The sequence below is a fragment of the Apium graveolens genome, chromosome 2, assembly GCF_009905375.1.
Source record: "Apium graveolens cultivar Ventura chromosome 2, ASM990537v1, whole genome shotgun sequence".
Classification (NCBI taxonomy): Eukaryota; Viridiplantae; Streptophyta; class Magnoliopsida; order Apiales; family Apiaceae; genus Apium; species Apium graveolens.
This window is the reverse complement of record NC_133648.1, coordinates 104,498,282-104,513,682: the sequence shown is the minus strand read 5'-3', so window position 1 is coordinate 104,513,682 and position 15,401 is coordinate 104,498,282. Positions and strand designations below refer to the sequence as shown.

Genomic DNA, 15,401 nt, shown 5'->3' with positions numbered 1-15,401 from the left:
TTGAGATCAAGCCTGGCATAATTCAATGGGTGTAGAATTCAATCCAGTTTGAGGGTTCTTTAACGGAAGATCCCAATATGCACATTAGGGATTTCATTGAGATCTGCGACACCTTCAAGTTCAACGGTGTTTCTGAAGATGCTGTGAAGCTGAGACTATTCCCATTCTCTCTGAGGGACAAGGCTAAGAGCTGGTTACACTCTCTACCAGCTGGTTCGATTACTACTTGGAAAGATCTTGCTCAGAAGTTTCTTACTAAATTCTTCCCTATGGCGAAGACAGCTGCACTCAGGAATACTATTACTCAATTTGCGCAGCATGTGGGAGAATCGCTATGTGAAGCTTGGGAGCGTTACAAGGAGATACTTAGGAAGTGTCCTCATCATGGAATGTCTAATTGGATGATCATCAATTGTTTTTATAATGGGTTGGGAGCACAGTCCAGACCCATGCTCGATGCAGCATCAGGCGGAGCATTATGGGCAAAGAGCTATGAGGAAGCTTATGATCTAATTGAACTGATGGCTGTTAATGAGTATCAGTATCCAACCCAGAGATGTCCACAGGGCAAGGTAGCAGGAGTTCTTGAAGTGGATACAGTTACGGCTATCACTGCTCAACTAAAGGCGTTGTCTATGAAGATCGATTCTCTGGCTAACTATGGCGTTAAGTAGATAATTAATGTTTGTGAGCTCTGTGCAGGTCCGCATGTGACGGAGCAATGTGCTATATCTAGTGACTCGGCTCAGTTTGTGAGCAACTTTCAGAGATCGCAGCAACCAGTTCCAGACACTTATCATCCTGACAACTGGAATCATCCTAACTTCAGCAGGAGCAAAAATCAGAATGCGATGCAACAACCATTCCAGCAATTTGGAAATAAGCTATTCAACCCTCCTGGTTTTCAGCAACAAATTACACCAAAATAACAAACTCTTGGTGCATGTCTATCTTCGAATAAAAAATCTGAATTGGAGGAGTTGCGGCTTATGTGCAAAAACCAAGCTCTTATATGCCAAATCCAGGTTGTTTCTATCAAGACTCTGGAGAACAAAATAGGGGAAATTGCTAACGCCTTATTGAATGGACCACCAGGAACGCTTTCTAGTGATACAGAAACAAATCCAGGCAAGAGGGAAGTTGAAGAACAGGTGAACGCCATCACCTTAAGGTCTGAAAAGGTCGCAAGCTCCCAAATTCAGCAAAACGAAGAGCATGAAAAATCTCAAGTTTCAGAAAATGCAGTTGTGGCTGAAGAAGAAGTGCAGAAGGAAGCAGAGGTAGAACCAAGGAAGACTACTATGGAACACACTTCTCCTGAGGGTAATACAGGGGAGAAACAGATCTATCCTCCACCTCCTTTTCCTAAGAGGCTGCAGAAGAAAAAGCTGGATAAGCAGTTTGAGAAGTTTTTGGAGGTGTTCAAGAAACTTCATATCAACATACCTTTCACTGAAGCTCTTGAACAGATGCCTAGCTATGCGAGGTTTATGAAAGGTATTCTCTCTCAGAAAGTGAAGCTCAATGACTTAGAGACCGTTGCTTTAACGGAGGAATGCAGTGCTGTGCTGCAACAGAAGTTGCCTCTGAAGCTTAAAGATCCTGGAAGCTTCACTATTCCTTGCACCATCGGAAACTTGTCATTCGACAAGTGTTTATGTGATTTAGGAGCTAGCAACAATCTGATGCCCTTATCTATCTTCAAGAAGCTTGGTATGCCTGATCCGAAACCAACATACATGTCATTACAACTAGCTGACCATTCCATCGCTCATCCACGAGGTATAGTGGAGGATGTCTTGGTCAGAATGGATAAACTCATCTTCCCCGCTGACTTTGTAATTCTTGACTTAGAGGAGGATAAGAAGATTCCCATTATCTCGGGGAGACCATTTTTAGCTACTGGCCGAACTATGATTGATGTACAAAAAGGAGAGCTTATGATGAAGGTTCATGATCAGAAGGTCACTTTTAATATGTTCAAGGCAATAAAGTTACCCACAACTAAAGAGGAGTGCTTTAAAGTAGAGTGGGTAGACTCTGTCGTGAATTCAGAACTTGAGCAATTGCCAAAGTCAGAGACCTTAGAGAGATCCTTAATGGGGAAATTAGTTATTGATGACAAGGAAGGAGCAGAGCAATTGCAGGTTTTGAATGCACTTCCGTGGAAGAGGAAGTTGGATATGCCATTCGATTCTCTTGGGTTAGTAGAGCTGAAAATTTCTCAAGAGCGTTTCAAGCCGTCTATTGAAGATGTTTCCACACTTGAGCTTCACCCACTACCAGATTACTTGAGTTATGCATTCTTAGGTGCACCACATGATAAGGGCTTGGGATATATTTTTGATGATGTAGAGGGTATCTGAACGAACCCTCCAATGCCTACAGAGGGTTCTTCTCATGTGCAGCAGGTAGTTGATAGGACTGGTGTTGGTGATGAGCAGTACAGGCAAGTAATTAGGCGTATAAAGGCCATGAACGACATTTACCCTCATTTTGCTGCAGATTTGACACAGGCTTTGGGCACTATTTTCCGAGCCACTGGTGTTGAGGTTGATTGGCCACCTGATCCTCCATCTGGGGAGGGTGATCTTTCCGACGACTAGGTATGCCTGAAATCCTTATTATTACCTTCAATGAGGACATTGAAAATTTTAAGTTTGGGGGTGATAATGTAAGGATTAGTACTGTGCGTGTCCATATAGATTCATATAGATTCATATTGCATGTTTAGTTGTAGTTCATTCATATTTTTGCATGATTGTTCAATTAGGACATATTTGTTTATTTTTATGTGATTTCATATAGTTGCATTTGCATGCATATTTAGCATGATCCCTTAAGATGAACTATGATATTTGATAAGTTGATGTTGATTTGAGTGTGGTGATGACGAATAGAGGGATGTTTAAGTCCTAATGAAATGATTTACATGCCAGAGACAAATATTTTCACAAAGTCTTATAGGGTTGCTTTAGATCTAGATCATAATCATACTTGTTTGTTGTTGAGATTTAATCACTTGGTTATATTTAAAATTTGTGATATTCTCGTAATGACGTAAAAATACTGATTTTTTTTATCTGGAGAAAAACTTGGATTTCATTGCTAGTTGTTATAAGTCTAGGCGTCAAATGGCTAGTAGTCGGCTCATATTTTTATGAGTAGTCTAGGGTTGAATGAGATGGATCGAAACGCACTCATTCAGAAATTATTGAAAAAAAAGAAAAAAAAGTATGTGTTTATGCATAATTGATCAAGAGTGAGCTCTTTAATACTCGAGTAATTAAGTTCTAGGGGACTTTGCGCCTAGTGACCTAAGGCTTTTATAGTCTGGGATCCGCTAACCTAACGCTCGCTACATGGGTATTATTGCATAAGTCTTTTGGGACCTCATTCATTGCACGGTCAAATAAGCATCTTTTTTATGTGTTCAATAATAGTGTGAATCCTTGTATAACTCTAATAGAAAGGAGTTGTTGTGAGTCATACTGCGTTTATTGTCTATTATGTTTATAAACTTTTAATTATTTCGATGATAGATAAGTTATGGTTATTGATCTAGTATCGAGAGATATCTGTTAAGCATTCCACACACGCACGTTTCTGGATTGTGAGTTGGTTTGTGGGATTTATTCAAACTCTATTTTAAGTCATTGCATTCTTAGAGGCATTGGCTTATTCATTTGGTTATGGTTATTGTGAGGGGATCGATTATATTATCAGTTAGTTGCATTCACGTAGTTGCATTCATGCATTAGGTTTGTTTTGTAGTTTTGAGTCTATTTATGCTTGAGGACAAACATCGATTCAATTTTGGGGGTGTGATAAGTGGATTTTAAATCCACTTGGAACGCTTTATTACAAGCTTAAATTGGTGTATTGGACTCAAGTTGTTGGTATTTTTATGTATTTTTGTGTTATTACATTTCAGGTATCAGTTAAATGAAGAAAGGAGGTTTTAAAGGAAATATGATGAAAAGTGATCAGATTTGGAAGCCAAGTCCATTGTCAAGTTGTAGAGAATCTCGTTATCTTCATGTGGGCAGTTGAATCGCCTAATTCTGATGAGTAGAACTCAAGTTATGGCCAAAATAAGATTCATTAGAATTTTCCAGAAGCCGCCCACGCGGCTGCGTCAGAAGTGCACGCGACCACTTTTAATGAGTACCTGAAACACAAACAAATAAACCGTAAAAGTAAAAGAATCCGAGTGAGTGAACTTTAACGACCACTGATGACAATCACATAAACTAAAAATTAACACCGAGTCCCCGACAGCGGTGCCAAAAACTTGTTAGGGCGAAAACACGCGCTAATATTCACGCAAGTATACGCGTTCACAAATAGTATAAGATATAAATCAATTTCGTTCTCACGGAGACTGGTTTAGGTAAATTTTAATTTATGCACCTAATGCATGAATGCAACTATGTGAATGCAACTAAATGATAATGCAATCGATCCCCTCAGAATAACCATAACCAAATGAATAAGCCAATGCCTCTAAGAATGCAATGACTTAAAATAGAGTTCGAATAAATTCCACAAACCAACTCACAAACCAGAAACGTGCGTGTGTGGAATGCTTAATAGATATATGTCGATACTAGATCAATAACCATAACTTATCTATCATCGAAACAATCAAAAGTTTATAAACAGAATAGACAATAAACGCATTATGACTCACAACACCTCCTTTGTACTAGAGTTATACAAGGATTCACACTATTATTGAACACATAACAAAGATGCTTATGTGACTGTGCAATGAATGAGGTCCCAAAAGACTTATGCAATAATACCCATGTAGCAAGTGTTAGGTTAGAGGATCCCAGACTATAAAAGCCTTAGGTCACTAGGCACAAATTCCCCTAGAACTTTATAACTCGAGTATTAAAGAGCTCACTCTTGATCAATTATGCATAAGCACATACTTTTTTTTTCTCTTTTTTCTTTTTTCTTTTTTTTTCAATAATTTCTGAATGAGTGTGTTTCGCTCCATCTCATTCAACCCTAGACTACTCATAAAAATATGAGCCGGCTACTAGCCATTTGACGCCTAGCCTTACAACTATCAATAAAATCCAAGTTTTTCTCCAGATAAAAAAAATCAGTGTTTTTACGTCATTACGAGAATATCACAAATTCTAAATATAACCAAGTGATTAAATCTCAACAACAAACAAGTATGATCATGATCTAGATTAAAAGCAACCCTATAAGACTTTGTGAAAATATTTATTTCTGGCATGCAAATCAATTTATTAGGACTTAAACATCCCTCTATTCGTCATCACCACACTCAAATCTACATCAACTTATCAAATATCATAGTTCATCTTAAGGGATCATGCTAAATATGCATGCAAATGCAACTATATGAAATCACATAAAAATAAACAAATATGTCCTAAATGAACAATCATGCAAAAATATGAATGAACTACAACTAAACATGCAATATGAATCTATATGGACACACACATACTACTAATCCTTACATTATCACCCCCAAACTTAAAATTTTCATTGTCCTCATTGAAGGTAATAATAAGGATTTCAGACATACCTAATTAGCGGGAGAGTCACCCTCGTCGGGTGGAGGATCAGGTGGCCAATAAACCTCGCCACCAGTGTCTTGAATAACTGTACCGAAAGCGTGTGTCAAATCTTCAGCAAAATATCGGTGGATGACATGCATGGCCTCCATACGCCTTGTCAATCTTCTATACTGTGCATCACCAACACCAGTCCTATCAACTACCTGTTGCACATGAGAAGAACCCTCTGTATTCACGGGAATATCCGTCCAACCACTCTCTACATCATCAATATATCCCAACCCCTTATCATGGGGTGCACTTAAGAATGAATAACTCAAGTGATCTGGCATTCGGTTGAGCTCAAGTGTGGGAGCTTCTTGAATAAATGGTTCAAAATGCTCCTGAGACATTTTCAGCTCTGCTAACCCAAGAGAATCGAATGGCATATCCAACTTCCTTATCCACGGAGGTGCATTCAAATCCTGCAATTGCTCTGCTCCTTCTTTATCTTCAATAACTGATTTCCCCATTAAGGATCTCTCTAAGGTCTCTGACTTTGGCAATTGCTCAGGTTCCGAATTCACGACGGAGTCTACCCACTCTACTTTAAAGCACTCCTCTTTAGCTGTGGGTAACTTTATTTCCTTAAACACATTAAAAGTGACCTTCTGATTATGAACCTTCATCGTAAGCTCTCCTTTTTGTACATCAATTATAGTTCGGCCAGTAGCTAAGAATGGTCTCCCCAAGATAATGGGAATCTTCTTATCCTCCTCAAAGTCAAGAATTACAAAGTCAGCAGGGAAGATGAGTTTATCCACCTTGACTAAGACATCCTCAACTATACCACGTGGATAAGCGATAGAATGGTCAGCTAGTGGCAATGACATGTATGTTGGTTTCGGATCAGGCAGACCAAGCATCTTGAAGATAGATAAGGGCATCAGATTGATGTTAGCTCCAAAATCACATAAACACTTGTCGAACGACAAGTTTTCGATGGTGCAAAGAATAGTGAAGCTTCCAGGATCTTTAAGCTTCGGAGGCAACTTCTGTTGCAGCACATCACTGCATTCCTCTTTTACAGCAACGGTCTCTAAGTCATCGAGCTTCACTTTCCGAGAGAGAATACCTTTCATAAACCTCGCATAGCTAGGCATCTGTTCAAGAGCTTCAGCGAAAGGTATGTTGATATGAAGTTTCTTGAACACCTCGAAAAACTTCTCAAACTGCTTATCCAGCCTTTTCTTCTGCAGCCTCTTATAAAAAGGAGGTGAAGGATAGATCTGTTTCTCCCCTGTATTACCCTCAGGAGGAGTGTGTTCCACAGTAGTCTTCCTTGGTTCCACCTCTGCTTCTTTCTGAACTTCTTCTTCTGCCACAACTGCATTTTCTGAAACTTGAGATATTTCAGGCTCTTCGTCTTGCTAAATTTGGGGGCTTGCGACCTATAATACCCTCCAAATCCGGGGTATAGATTTGGGGCATTATTAACATTAACTACAAACTAAACCTGCACAAGCGGAATATAAATATAATAATTACCCCGAACTACTGCTACTCAGGATCTTTTAAGGTTAAGAGTTTAAAACAAGAATGACACACTAACTTTATTAGAAACCCAAATAAAAATAATCAGTCTCAAGAACTCTCTTTATTATAAAACTTTATTCTATCTACATTCTCACCATATAACTTTTATTCAAACCAACATTACTACTTATCCTGTTACACCTGATCTGGTAACTCAAAGCTCTCTTCTGCGATAGGGATGAACACTCTTGGTATAAGAGGGTCCCGCTGCTTGACTCGCTTCTTGACTATGCGGGTTCTGATGGGTTTCATTCTCTACCTTAACTGTAAAACAATAGGAATACCAATAAAAGAGGATGAACCAAAATTGCTCAACAAGCCTGCAACAATATATTTAGTGTAAATAGAGAATAATAAATGAATCGATAAGCTGCTGATTTAAACAACCATCTGTTTCTGGATAGAATAATAATTTGCCAATACTGGCGAGTGCCAAATGAACAAGACCAGAAACAAGAACCAACATATGCACTATAACCTGCTGATCAGTCAGGATACAGTGTAGATCTATACACAACTGCATAGACCCAACCAATATAAGGAGTACTAAGGCAACTATGGCCTATTAATTAAAGGTCTGGGTAAAACCCAGCCCGTATCGTAACCATCCAGTCCAAAGTTTAGCATCCGGAACAATCAGAATGCTTTTGATGTATCCCAATATCAGGATATATCAGAGTATATGTAACAAGGGTAAAAGTATTGGAATATGAATAGGCAATTCAGTAAATTGGGAGAAATCAAGAATCAAAATGAAATAGAAACAAGAATCAATAACTGCGTAATAGTGTATATGAACAAGAATTATCAAAGTGTAACTGATATGGAAAATAGGGTATAATTCACTATTCTGGATTTAGAATAGGGGAAAAACTTGCCTTGCGCGTACTTAACCTGGTTCAACTCACCGCCTTCTATCTCCTGCTTGAATTGCCTTGCTGATACTGAATCAATCATATAAAGATAGTCATTTAGATAACTTACTACATACGCGTATCTCGAATTGATACTAGACAACCCTATCAATCTACCCATGCGTTTTTATCTGACTCGCATATATACACATATAATTATAGAGCACATATGGTTAGCATAACCACGTAAATCACATAGCACATAAAGCACATAATTGATTTTTGGACTTATAAATATTTTTAGAATCGATACTAGACTCACACCTGTATTAACTAACCCTATTTGATTTTATTATATTTTTTTTGGAATTTATTTGACTCGATTCTACCCTTGTTAGGGCATATAAACAATTAACTATCACAAGACCACTCTCTTCCGGAAGAAATTATGACTTACAATTATTTTTATTGGATTCGTTTCATTTTTCTGAGTCTAGGGGTCTTCGTTTCACTCAAATCGGACTAACGGTTTAATTACTACGAATTAAACAAGATTTAATTAATTAATAATTAATTATAAATAATTAATTATAATTAAATAATTCTTAATTATATTTTTAAATAATTAATTAATAATTATTGTATTTTAAAATAATTAATCCTTAATTATTTGGATTAACTACAATTTATTACAATTATTTATAAATTATTATTACTTACTCGATTAGATCGATTATTTACAAATAATCAATCGATACAATTAACTTATAGCTATTTATCGGATAAATAATTATTATTCGCACCATAATCTAACTCAATGATCAACTACTCTTATAAATACGAGCTACTCACATTCCTCGTATAATTGTCGAACTATTATTATTATGATTATAACTTATACGATTAATTAATTAATTAATTAATTATCTGTATTTAATTATTCATTACGAATAATCATTACGACACTCTTCAAATAAATAAATTATCGCTCGAATAATAATTCTAATTAAAGAATCCATACTCGTATAGATACGAGTTACTCGCAATATTCAACTAATTAACGAATTATTATTCATATTATTCAATCATTTTTAACCCTTATTTATTAATTAATTACCTAATTATTAAGTAATTGATAAATAAATAAATAATTAGATAAATAATTAAATGAATAAATAAATAAATAAATTCGAATTTCTAAATTAATAAAATAACTTAGAAATTAATTATAAAAATTTTTAGAATTTAAAACAGATTTTTAATTGATTTTTAGAATTTATAAAAACTAATTTTGATTTACTAAAATATAAATAAATAATAAATAATTCAAAAACATAATCAGGGAATTGGTTTTCAGGTTTTGGGGATCAAACCCGGGTCGATTTCCGGGTTGGAACCGGGTCGAATCCGGGTCGCGAAGAACACGTCGGCTGCCTGGACAGAACCCGACGCCGGCGGGGAAATTTCCGGCGAGTACAATCGATCAAATCACAGCGTTTTGGTCACGTTTCCTCCACGAGTTTCGTTCCACAATCAAACACAACTGCTTCCCCACCTTCCTCCTTCTCCTTTCATCGTCCTCGACGTCGGAAACCCAGGAACGCGGCGGTGGCGACGCCGTTTCCGGCGAGCTCGAAACCAACACCAAATCCTACGAAACCGGTGTCGTTCGATCCTAAATTCGAAGATCTACAAGCTTATGACAACGAAATCATCAAACAAACAACACATCAAGCAACCCGAATTCGAATACTAAACCCGAAAATACGAAATTAAATTTGAGCAATTCAACAACAAAAACGATTACATAATCAGAAACTACGAATCACAAGCTTCAATTTGACTACTTACATGTTCGATTTGGTTTACAGAATCACCTTTAAAATCTGGTTTGATTCTCTGCCCTATTCTTCACCAACAAACCCTAGTTCTTAATTTTCTGAATTTTTATGATTAATTAACTAATTAATTAATAATAATTAGGCTATTTATATTATGGAAAATGATACCCCTAAATAAAATTAAGGGGCTAATTACACATCTAATAAAAATATTTGGCCCCAATTTTTATAATTTTTGGGTATCAATAATAAACTTTTAAATATCCAATAAATACAAAATAAATGCTAAAAATTCCCAAAAATTATGAATATTACAAAAATGCAAAGAAAAGTGATGTACGATAATTTCATGATCATATAAAAATAAAAATGTGATTTTTGTAGGGCTTTTGGTACCCGAAGGGGTCCGGAAAAGTCATTTTTCGTGGAAAAGGTAAATTTGTAAAACGTCTCGGGGTTCAGAATAACGATATGGTATAGGTCATTTTTGGAAAAATAGGGCCAATGATTTTGTTTGAAATACGGGCTTTTAAAATACTGTTTGAGCTGTACGGGGTTTAATATAAAACATATAACTTACGATAAAACACTCAATAAATATCCAAAACACGTTCGGATCAAAACAGACAACACGTAGCATATAGAAATTAGGGTTTAATGACTCAACACATTTAATCACATAATAATACACATAGTTTATCTTTATTACAATATAATACAAGCGGTTATCAATCGATTCTTCAATTCTTGGAAACTTACTTCGCATTTCTCGTTCCATTCAAACTTTTCATTCTTTCCTGTCAACTTCGTCAATGGGGTGGCTATCTTTGCAAAATCCTTAATAAATCTTCTGTAGTAACCGGCTAATCCCAAGAAACTTCGAACTTCCGTTGGAGTCTTTGGTCTTTTCCAATTTAAAATAGCTTCAATCTTTGCTGGATCCACTTGAATTCCTTCAATACTAATGATATGTCCTAAAAATTGCACTTCCTTCAACCAAAATTCACATTTTGAAAATTTCGCATAAAGCTGTTCCTTTCGTAATGTTTCCAATTTCGTTCTTAAGTGTGCTGCATGTTCTTCTTCCGTTTTCGAATAAATCAAGATGTCATCAATAAATACAATGATAAACTTATCCAGGTACTTATTGAATACTCGATTCATCAAATCCATAAATGCTGCAGGTGCATTCGTCAGTCCAAAAGCCATCACGAGAAATTTATAGTGTCCATACCTCTTTCTGAACGCAGTCTTTGGAATATCTTCTGCCTTGATCTTTAACTGATGATAACCTGATCGTAAGTCAATTTTCGAAAACCATGTTTCTCCTTTCAGTTGATCAAATAAGTCGTCAATGCGAGGCAAAGGATATTTATTCTTGATAGTTAACTTGTTCAGCTCACGATAATCAATCCATAGTCGCATGCTACCGTCCTTCTTTTTCACGAACAATACTGGTGCGCCCCATGGGGATACACTTGGCCTTATGATTCCTTTGTCGAGCAAATCCTGCAATTGCTTTGCTAATTCCTTCATTTCAACAGGTGCCATTCGATATGGAGCTTTCGAAATTGGTTCAGTCCCTGGTGCCAAATCAATAGTGAACTCGATTTCTCGATCCGGAGGGAGTCCTGGAAGTTCATCTAGAAAGACATCGGAAAACTCACAAACTACAGGAATATCTTCAATCTTCGGGCTTTCTTTGTCGGTATCCAACACATAAGCTAAGTAAGCTTGACATCCTTGACGTAGCAATCGTTTCGTCTGCATCATTGTTAAGAATCTCTGCTTTTGTTTCTCACCTTTAAATATTACCGTTGTATTTTCTCCGGTTTGCAATTTCACTTTCTTATTTGTGCAATCAATCTGAGCATTATTACTAGCTAGCCAATCCATTCCTAAAATAACATCAAATTCTCCTAACCTGAAAGGTATCAAGTCAACTGAGAAATGACATCTCCCTATCTCAATATCACAATCTGGACATACTCAATCTACCGTAACCTGATCATCATTTGCTAATTTTATAACTAGCACTTCATCTAACCACTGAACCTCACAATCTATCTTAGAAATAAAACTTTCAGAAATAAAAGATCTCGTAGCTCCTAAATCAATCAATACTTGAGCATTTACGGAATTCACAGGGAGCGTACCTGCAACCACATTGAGACTCTGTACAGCTTCCTTCATTGACATGTTGAAAGTCCTTGCCCTGGGCTGATTTTGTGGTGGTAGTGGAGGTGAAGGTAATGCTAAAACCCTTGGAATACTAGCGGCCATTGAAACTCCTCTACAGTCCTTGGCATTATGTCCTTTTCTTCCGCACTAGAAACAAGTGACCTCTGCTTTTCCCATCAGACATTCTCCAGAGTAGTGTCTCATTTGCTTGCACTTGAAACACGTGACATTTGGCTTGTTGCAAATCCCAGTATGCTTCTTACCATATATTCTGCAATCAGGTATAGGTGGTCGGATAAGTCTTTGCTGATTCGAGGCTGGAAGTCGATTACCCGTCCTCTGGTTGCCTTGTTCTGGTCTCCTGAAGTTTACCTTTCTCCGGGCTTGAAATCCCGGCCTTCTGTTGAAACGGTTCTGGGAATTTCCTGGTCCCTTCTCTTTCTGAGCTACTTCACTTTCACCTTTAATGATCATGGCCTTCTGAACAACAGCCATATAAGTCATCAGCTCAAATACGGCTACCCTGTTACGAATCCATGGCTTCAGTCCCTGCTGGAATCTTTTGGCCCACTTTTCATCCATATCCACTTGCTCAGGAACAAATCTGGCCAATTTAGTGAACTTGGTCTCATACTCCGCGACCGATAAGTTATCTTGCTTCAGTTTCAGGAACTTGATCTCCATCCGATTCTTCATGTAGCGAGGAAAATATTTCTCCAGGAAAAGATCAGTGAACCTATCCCAGGTCACCATACCTTCTCCTTCCAAAGCTTTCTTTGATTCCCACCAGTAATTGGCTTCGCCTTTCAGAAAGTAGCTGGAAAAATCCATCTTCTGTTCTTCCTCAACCTTAACCAACGCAAAAGCCTTTTCTATCTCCTTCAGCCAAGCTCTCGCCTTTGTAGGATCTGTGGAACCGACAAATTCTGGAGGCTTTACCGACTGAAATTGCTTGAAAGTAACTACAAGTGCTGCTGGTGGTACTTGATGTTCTAGATGAGCGGCTTGCTGTAGCATTTGTTGTTGAAACTGCTGCTGTTGCTGCTGCAACTGTTGTTGCATCATCAGCATATGCTGTTGTATAAGATGAAACATCTGATCCATCTGATTATTATCGTTCTGTCCCTCGGTATTTCCGTTAGACGAGTCGGGTCGTACTTTTCTTTTATGTGCCATATTTCTGATAATAAAACAATGGGTTCTTTTAATAACAATTTACTAAACATGTGTTATGGAATAGAAATAGTCTTTATAATATTAAAACAACTTTAAAACCTAAAGGGTCGCATAAAGAATGATTGGAGTATTATTTAATACTAATTCAGATTTAAATTAAATATAAGTAATTTGAATTATTTGTTATTAATTAAGTGTGACTTAGTTAATTAAATAAATAGGCAATTCAAATTTAATATTAAATCCAAAATTAAGTTATTGGATGATTAAGTGAGACTTAATAATACAATAATTAGAATTTCAAATTTAATAATAACAATAACAATAAAATTCAGTTTAGGGTTGGAGGCCAATTAGCTCTTGCCTCTATAATATCTTTTTCTAATAGAATTAGGGTTACATGTTTTATTTAATAAAACATAAACCCTAGCAGTTGGAAGAGAGATAGAGAGAGCAAGAAGGCGGCCTCAAGAACATACCAGTACACACCCATCCTCCGGGAGATCATTCATGTGGATACCTTCAAGGCGTAGATCGTTCCAGCAACGGGCTACATGGTGATCATTCAAGACCTCCATCTTTCCATTAACATAAAGTTTCTTAAGGTAAACATACTGAACTACGAATTAAATATTGTTTTTCGCATGAATCCTACGGAGGGTTTCGATTTTTAAGATTTAAATTTACATTTTTCGTTGCGTTTATGTGCTAAAAACCTTTCATAAAGAGGGAGTAAAAAAACATATGTTGAGTGGTTTACGGATCTGATAAAAAAGTGGTTTTGCTTTTCTAATTTCCTAGAAATCTCCCTCTTTTTGGTTTTCCTTTGGTCCTTCCATATTCCAATTTCTCTGATCGAGGTCTCCTTTAGTTTTTTGACAGACCACTTCAATTCAAATTTACTTACACATCTTCTCTTTATATACGATCAGTTCCATGCATGCAGTCTCACTATACTCATATTCAACTCTCTCATTTTCTTCATAACCATGGACAATCTCTGGTATCCACCTCATGCTATACAAATTGCTTATGAGCAACAAATTCAACATGTGCATATTGAATGTGATAATATGGAGGCTTTTGAAATGGTGGTGGAGCAAGATGAAGAAGAGCTTGAGGAAGAAGGTCTAATTGTTGTTTTCCAACAAGTAAACATGCTATTTTCATAATATAACAAGGTAAGAGAGTTCCCTCAACTCCAAAGGAGCTGCAGAATTTACTCAATTTACTCTACTAGAAATCGAGCTCCAGCCTATTTAATAGAAATGCCTTAAACCATTTCACCCATTTGGTGGGTGTTCCATCTCCGTTTGGTGATCTCTATGAAATTCTTGATCTTGAAAGAGGACTTGGTCCTCGTCTTGATGTATTTGAGATTATCCCAAACTTTGGAATTGGAGAAGTGTTTCAAGCCAATCCTTCAACTATTCCTTCTGCAGAATAGGTGCATTCTTATGTTCACGCATCCCAACTTCTAGTGCTTTCTAATTCATTGGCTCTGATTTATCAGCATCAATAGGAAGTCCAATCTCTCTCACTACTAGATGCTACGCAGAATACCGGTCCTCTTTCTTGGTTTAACTCTGAAATGCCAGTTCCTGAAGTAATACTTCATCCTTCCCCTGGTCGTATGAACCAAAAACGCAAAGGAGTTATGATTAATAAACCAGTGGATGGGAGTAAAAAAGAATGTTAGATCCTGTAGCTTTTTTTGACAAAAGGAAAAGGGAAAATGGTAGTTGATGGCCCAAGTTATTACAATGCCGTGTCCAGTCTTATATGCAATGTCCTTTCTGACATGGCTGACACTTCAAACATGTTTGGCAATCAGGATCCAGAGCATGATATCATAATCATTGATGATTGATTAATGGTTTTTAGCCATCTACCTAGCATCTTTAAATGCTTTTATTTTATTGGTAGTTCTTTAGTTTGGTGTAGTCTGTTGAATCTACTCTGATCTTAGCTTATGGTAGGGTTTGTCGCTGTGTCTTCTTGTTTGATGTCCTTTCTGTAAGTGCCGCTGGGCCTTTTTTAATATTATTTCTGCTTATCCAAAAAATATTTATAATTTATATTAATATTCAATTTTACACGAAATATGACACAAGAACTATACGAAAACGGAGGTACATGACCACAAAAGTACATGAATACATGATACGAAATGATACACGACATGAAAGTATATGACACGAACAAAT

The 15,401-nt window shown here is 36.8% G+C and overlaps 1 non-coding gene across 1 annotated transcript; it reads right to left on the bottom strand.

Moving 5' to 3' along the window:
* Positions 1 to 284: 284 nt before the first annotated feature.
* LOC141709114 (small nucleolar RNA R71) lies at positions 285 to 391 on the bottom strand. Its single transcript, XR_012569707.1, has one exon. It is a non-coding gene; the product is annotated as a small nucleolar RNA R71 (small nucleolar RNA).
* Positions 392 to 15,401: the final 15,010 nt, after the last annotated feature.